Genomic DNA, 6,017 nt, shown 5'->3' with positions numbered 1-6,017 from the left:
TCGTAAACTCTTGACATGCTCAGTTCATTTATACTTCAGTCATATTTGTTGTTACTTAGAGTGGTCCTGCTAAATAAAGCAAAAAAAATTTTTAGTTTAATAAAGAAAATAAAATTATCGGTTACATCTTGCCTTGTGATCTGTCTGGTGCAATTTCTATCTAGTAAAGGCTAAATCGTGGTTTGAACAAAACTGCAGGTGTTAGAAATCAGGGATGGATGTGATCTGATTGAGAAGAGTAACTGGGTAAAGATAAAGCTGTCAGAAGAGGGATCTATTTATACTGAGGAAGAAGAATTATACAGTAATAGCAGGACACAGGAAACTAGGACTTGAATTTTTATTCTTGTTGCATTTCTAGCTGGCTGTCTACCCGTGCTCAAGGTATTACCATTTTTGTACATTGTGTTATTTCTGATTTATTATATTTTATGGATTTTTTTCTCCAGTAGGTGGCTACACTTGCTAATTGAAAGAATCCACTCCGCCCCGATGGAGTGGGTTGTGTCAAAAGCAGAAAAATAGGACCTGGCCATGTAAAAAGAATGTCTGTTGCAGAAGCAAGTAGAGCAGAAGACCTCAGCCTTCTCTGATTTGCCTCTGTTTTTTTTCAGCAGAGGTGCAGGTCCCTGTGAATCAATTTGAAACCTACTAACACCACACATGGCTTCTGTGGGCTGTCTTTCACACATCTCTTGGAAGTAGACCCTAAACCCCCTCAGACCAAAAACCTGCTCTTCAAAATGCTCTTGATTTGCTAGCCTCTTTGAGGAAGAGGGAAACGCCTCACTGGCTGCTTTCCACGAGAAATGCATCCAGGTGCCAAAGAAAGCAGGAAAACATTTTTAACTGCAGAAGCTGCTTCTATTATAAATTACTGTTACAGAGTGGACACTGTAGAAAACTGGCTAGTAAAAAGGCAGAGAATACACCTTTTCCACCTATATAAAAAAACCACTCTACTATTAATCTCTAAAAACGGTATTCTTTAAAATGTGAATCTCGAAGTCATAGAAATAAAATAGTCATGGATGGACCTGGAAACATTTTGCCTTCATATGAATTGCATTAAAAGTATCTTGGATTCAGCCTGGTAAAAGCCAGGCTCAGTGCACTCTCAGCATATTATGGATAGACACACAATATAAGAAAAGCGAGTAAAAGCTGAAGTTTCTTACCTCTGTTTTCTAGATATTTTCTTAAGTCCACAGTGCAGATACAAACTGTGAACTCAGAGTTCCCTGTAGGTGTATCCAATGAAAGAGCAGCCCCTTCTCCCTACTTTTCTGCTTGTTTTAGGAATGTGTGTCATATTAATTCCTTTTTAGAATAGAATTTAGTTGGTGTAAAGGAAGAATATTGGTAGAGTAGGAAGAATCTTAAATTTTAAAGAAACTGATGAATTAACAAAAAAAAATATTGAATCTATTTTAGAAAAAAGATCAAAACTTTCTTGACTATATCATGAATTTGTCATGTCCTATGTCAAAAAATCAAATCTCCTGAGAAATGTGTTTTGGAAAAAGCTAAACAAAATATTGCCTTCTACAGCAGTATTTTTTAACTAAACAGTGCTTGTCATTTGAAAGTTACCACTATTTGCTGATGTCCAATTCCCACAATACAGTGCATTTTCTGTCTTGTTCAGGCTAAAGCTGAGGAATGGAAACTTCCTAAAACCCTGCATTTTACTTTCTTTATGAAGCACAAAGACCCCATGTTCTGCAGCACAGTTCTCATTCTGACTATGGTGCTGGTGTAGATGAGTAGTCAAAACACTAAGTTTGGAATTTCCTAAGGTCTCTGAGGCCAGAGAGCCTGATGTAAAATGCTGCAAATTTTGTGGAACTCGTTAAGGACAGTAGCCATGCTGATACATTTTTGCTGCTGTTATTGTCTGGTTACTTTCACAGGTTTTATTCATTTCGTGTATGGATAGAAAATGACTGCTTTCTATGTGTTGCACACGTTCTATATGCTATGATATGACCAAACCAATGGATGTACAGAGAAAATATACCCAAGCAGAGATAGAAGAAAGACAGAAAAAAGTATATTATAGCAGGTGGAAACATGAAAAAAAATACTGGGAAGTTCAAAGAGAATAAAGAGATTCTGCATGTCCTCTAAAATCAACTTCTATTTACTATTACACAAATAGAGTCAGATTTAAACACAAAAAGACTGAACAGAGCAGATTATTAAACATTGCAGAGAAATGTTGAAATAGACAGAAATCCATCTGGTGAAATCATGACCCCCAAACATAAAACTTTTTTGTTAACATCATCCAACAGAGTTTGGATGATCCAAATCACTTCTGGTATTTGATGTATGACCCAAGATGACATCAAATATGAAAAGATAATCGCTGATAGAGCTATCCAGGTTATTTCAGAGCTTTTCTTAAATAGCTATTTGTCCAGACAACAGAAGAAATTCTTCTTCACCACTAACATTCACAGAGACCTGTCAAGCCCGAAATAAAGTAACTGCAACTTGGTCGTTTGGTTCCTGCCACTTGGGTCTCCTGCCTCTATTTCACACGTTCTCGGTGAACCTTTGCTGTTTGCTGACCCTGTATGTCAGCGTCAACCAGCTATAAACAGTTTGGTAGTTTCACAAAGCAAAAGAGACAGACTATAGCTCTGCCATCAGGGAGTTAGTTGGCCAGTAGGAACCTCAGGCGTGTAACACATGTTTTCTAGCAGCACACCAGTATCGTAGCTCAGCTGTTGTAGGCTCCAAGTCTCAGCGTATATCCATCACAGGATACAAAACATGGACCACATACATACTTAACAGACAAAAAGTGTGTGAGATTTGCGCTCACGCTAGTTGTGTCAGCAAAATGGCCTACTGGAAGGAATATTAAGTCTGCTCAAAGGATTTTGAAGAGAAAAAATCTCTAATCTCTCATGTGAAAGTAATACATTCTTTGTCTTCTCTGAATTCATACTCCTTTACTCTAGACTGCACCAGATCTAGTCACAGCTGAAATGGTTCAGTCAGTTGAGCCACTACAAAACTACATCTTTTTGGTGACTAATTTTTGCATTAAATCAGCGGTTGCTGCAACTCAGTCTGCAGCTGTAGTGTACCACGACTTACTCAAGAGGTGCAAGCTTGCAGCTGGAAACAGAAATGGAGTGGGATCATACCTTCCTTCAGTGGCTCTTCATTTGAGTAGACTGACTGAATCATCAAATGCCATGTATGACATGAGCATTTAATCTCTAAATTGAATTTAAGTTCCAGTTATTCTAAAGATTCACAGTCTAATTTTATTTTTTTTTTTTCATCCAAAACTGTCCATATATGTACTGGTATGTCTTTACTATAAGCTTCAGCAAACTCAAAGCTCAGAAAACTTACATACTTTCAGACATGTTTCTCTTGTCTGGCATTCTACATCACTGGTGAACTCAAAATTCTTTTTCACTTCTTTTAAGTTACATATTGGCCTTACAAAAAGCATTATGTAAGTGATTAACTTTTACTTAGTAAAGAAGAATGGTGAAATCATTACTCTGAGACCAATCTGTAACAATGGAAAAGTACATAGAAAAGAGGACTTGAAGAAGATGAAAAGGAAAAGAGGAGTCTAGTTTTATTCCATTCGCTTCAGTAATTTTTAAGTATTGATATGTCCACACTAGGGAAGGGAAAAAAAGACAAAGAAAAAGGAAAACACAAAAGCAGACAGATATGAGATTTGTTGATTTCTCTCTCATTCCACAAGGCCATCGGCTATAATATTTTACAAGTAATGGGATATTTCTAAAGCTGCACTGAAGAGTGGAGATGATAAAAAAAAAAAAGGCTGTGACATAACTGCTTATACCCGTCTTTCTTTTCTCAGCATATTTCTAAAGTAGCAGCAACAACAGGAGAAGATAAACCTGCATTGGCAAGAGGACTGACTGGACAACATATATTTTATGAATGAATGGCATAATGAAGTCTCACCTCAGTATAATACTGGCCATAGGCTTTCCCTAACTCAATTTTTGCTTCAGTTAAATACACGTGGTTGAACTAAAGCATATTTTGAGAAGACAGAAACATCATAGATGTGGTGTTGGGGGATATGGTGTAGGGGAGTACTTTAGAGTAGGGTGGATGGCTGGACTCAATGATCCCGAGGGTCTCTTCCAGCCTAGATAATTCTGTGATTCTGTGATCAAATCTTGATTCAGTCATTCAATTGTACCAATGATTAAATACCATTATTGATAAACTTATTAAATGTCTTCACCATCTCTATTTTTTATTTCCTTGTAATGCCAACTAGTAGACCTTGTTAAATCTGCCAGACCGAAGAAACACTTACCATCACTGTTTTGTTTATAAGTCCACTTATAGTCTGAGACCAAGTGATCTTTACCCTTCTCTCTGACAAGGTCAGCAGGTCTTTCCATCTTCCACTATGAGGCAAGTTTTCCAGTCTTTTAACTGTTCTTAAAGGCCATCTCTGAATTATCCTCAGATTTTTCAGTATTATTGCTTAGTTATTGACATAAAAAAGGCACATAAGATTACAAAAGCTTCACAAAATACACCACTAATGCAGAAACACAATGATATATGGTCAATAATCTCTACAGCAAGGTGTGCTATTTAATATTTGCATGTATTATGTCAGATTCTTTGTATCCACCTACAAAGTCATCAAGACTTGCTCTGTTAGACACCTGTTCTCTGAAGCTGTAGCACACTCCCAATAATGAGCCTATCTCTAAGGCTTTATCAGTGGTCGTTCAATTTTTAAAAAGTTGGGTAAACTCCCAATTGTAATTAATATTTTCCTGTGTAGTTCCTTCTTTCAACTCCTTTGACTAACAGCTTTCAAAACCGGTTCTTTTAAAGCATTAAACCAGGACTCTTCTGTGTGCTACCCACCTCCCACCCTGGCATCTCAGCAGCCTCCTTGGGCCGTACCACACCCGCAGTCCCTAGAAGACAGGAACAAATGATGCTCTATGGCTCCCAGAGACTCTTCTTGGTGTCAAAGAGAATCACTGAATGGTTAGAGTTGGAAAGAACCTTAAAGATCATCGAGTTCCAATCCCCTGCCAGGGCAGGGACACCTCCCACTAGACCAGGCTGCCCAAAGCCCCATCCAGCCTGGCCTTGAATACTTCCAGGGATGGGGTCCACAGCTTCTCTGGGCAACCAGTTCCAGTGTCTCACCACCCTTAGCATCCTATCACTACACTCTTTAGGTACTGGAAGGCCGCTGTAAGGTCTCCCCGGAGCCTTTTTTTTCTTGAATACTTCCAGGGATGGGGTCCACAGCTTCTCTGGGCAACCAGTTCCAGTGTCTCACCACCCTTAGCATCCTATCACTACACTCTTTAGGTACTGGAAGGCCGCTGTAAGGTCTCCCCGGAGCCTTTTTTTTTCCAGACTGAACAACCCCAATTCTCTCAGCCTGTCCTCAGAGGAGAGGGGCTCCAGCCCTCTGAGCATCTTCATGGCCTCCTCCGGACTCACTCCAACAGGTCCATGTCCTTCCTCTGAGGCGTGGGACACTCCGGAGGATCAAAAGCTCCAGCCTCCCACCCTGCTGATGGGCCGCCCTTTGTAGTCGCTCCTCGGCTACGAAACACCGCCAGACAAGCGGGGCCGGGGCCGGGGCCGGGGCCAGCCCTCCCCTCCCTCAGGCCCCGGGTCGACCCGGCCGCCTCGCGTCTCTCCCTGAGGCCTCCGCGCGCGTTGCGGACATGGCGGGGGCGGGTGTGGAAGGGGCTGCAGGCCGCCTCGCGTTGCCATGGTAACGGCCGGGACCGGGCCGGGGGGGGTAAGAGGAAACAAAAGGAGGAGAGGGGGGGAAAGGAGTCACATGACGCGCAGGCGAACCGGAAGGGCATGCCGCGTGCTGGCCGTGACGTGGCGGCGGCGGCGGAAATACGTGTGTGAGTGTGTGTGTGTGTGTTTTGGTCGGGGCAAGAGGCGGAAGTCGGCGGCGGCGGCGGCGGGCTGGGTGAGGCACGGCTGCGCCCCCGCCCCTCGCC

The sequence above is a fragment of the Calidris pugnax genome, unplaced genomic scaffold (assembly GCF_001431845.1).
Source record: "Calidris pugnax isolate Ruff unplaced genomic scaffold, ASM143184v1 scaffold11, whole genome shotgun sequence".
In the NCBI taxonomy this organism is placed as follows: Eukaryota; Metazoa; Chordata; class Aves; order Charadriiformes; family Scolopacidae; genus Calidris; species Calidris pugnax.
The sequence above is the reverse complement of the archived record's forward strand: the minus strand, read 5'-3'. Positions refer to the sequence as shown.